This window comes from Sinocyclocheilus anshuiensis, unplaced genomic scaffold (assembly GCF_001515605.1).
Source record: "Sinocyclocheilus anshuiensis isolate Anshui unplaced genomic scaffold, SAMN03320099.WGS_v1.1 scaffold1806, whole genome shotgun sequence".
Taxonomy (NCBI): domain Eukaryota; kingdom Metazoa; phylum Chordata; class Actinopteri; order Cypriniformes; family Cyprinidae; genus Sinocyclocheilus; species Sinocyclocheilus anshuiensis.
The window spans coordinates 16,191-17,228 of record NW_015544228.1 but is presented as its reverse complement, the minus strand read 5'-3'; positions in this window follow the sequence as shown (position 1 = coordinate 17,228).

Below are 1,038 nucleotides of genomic sequence, written 5' to 3'. Positions count from 1 at the left end.
AGTGTTATTCATGGTTTTGTGACAGAGCCCTGACACTCCCGTCATGTCATTGTTTTCATGTGAGCGTGCGGCTTCTAGAGTGCTTGAGCCGTGCGCTCTCGTCTGCGTGTACTGTTTCATGTTGAAGTGTGGTGTTCAGATCCCGGCACTCATGTCTTGAGTTTCGGTTTTGTGTCAGGGTCCTGACACTCGCGCTCCATGTTCTGTCTGGTTGTGTGAGCGTGCGGTCTCGAGTTCGCTCGGCCGTGCGCTCTTCTGTCCACGTGTGTTGTGTTTTGTGTAGCACGCGGTTTGTGTTCAACCGGGTGCTTTTCTTGTTGTGTTGTGTTGTCTTGTGTGAACATGCGGCTTATGAGTTATCTCATTAGCTGCGTGTTCGCGTTTTGTTTTGTGTGAGCACATGGCTTTTGTATTTGTTTCCTGTGTGCCATGTGCTCTCATGTCAATTGCCTTGACCCCACCTATCTTGTTACCTGATTATTGGTTAATTTACCCCACATGTGTTCCCTCGTTACCCTCCTCATTTGCTCCCTATTTATTCTCCTTGTGTTTGCAGTCCCGTGCCAGTTCGTCATCGTATCACCATCGAATATATCCTGTCGTGGCATGTCCTGATCCTGCCTTGCCAGCCTGTTTTCCCCCACGGGGTAGTTTTTGTTGTTTATTTTGTTTTATTTGAATAAAAAGCCCTTATCTCCTGCACCATTGAGTCCTCGTCTCATCCCTTCATCCCCAACCCTGACAGTACGAACTGGCCAGTATGAGGACTCAGCGGAGGAAGGGCTTACGTCGTCCACCACCCTCCACTCTCTCCAGCCCCCTCTACCAATGGATCATCCAGTTCAAGGACCTGAGCTCCCTCCGTCAGTGGGGGACTGATGTGAGAAGGTCTGCTCTGGAGTTCAGTGGTGCTGCAGAGGGGTTGGGGTTCAACGATCTGGCCCTCAAGGACCTTTATAATAGTGCCCTTGATGAGCCCCTCAACTGGTGGCGAATGAGGGGGCTGGCCCACCTGACGTTTGGGGGGTCTGTGGAGTT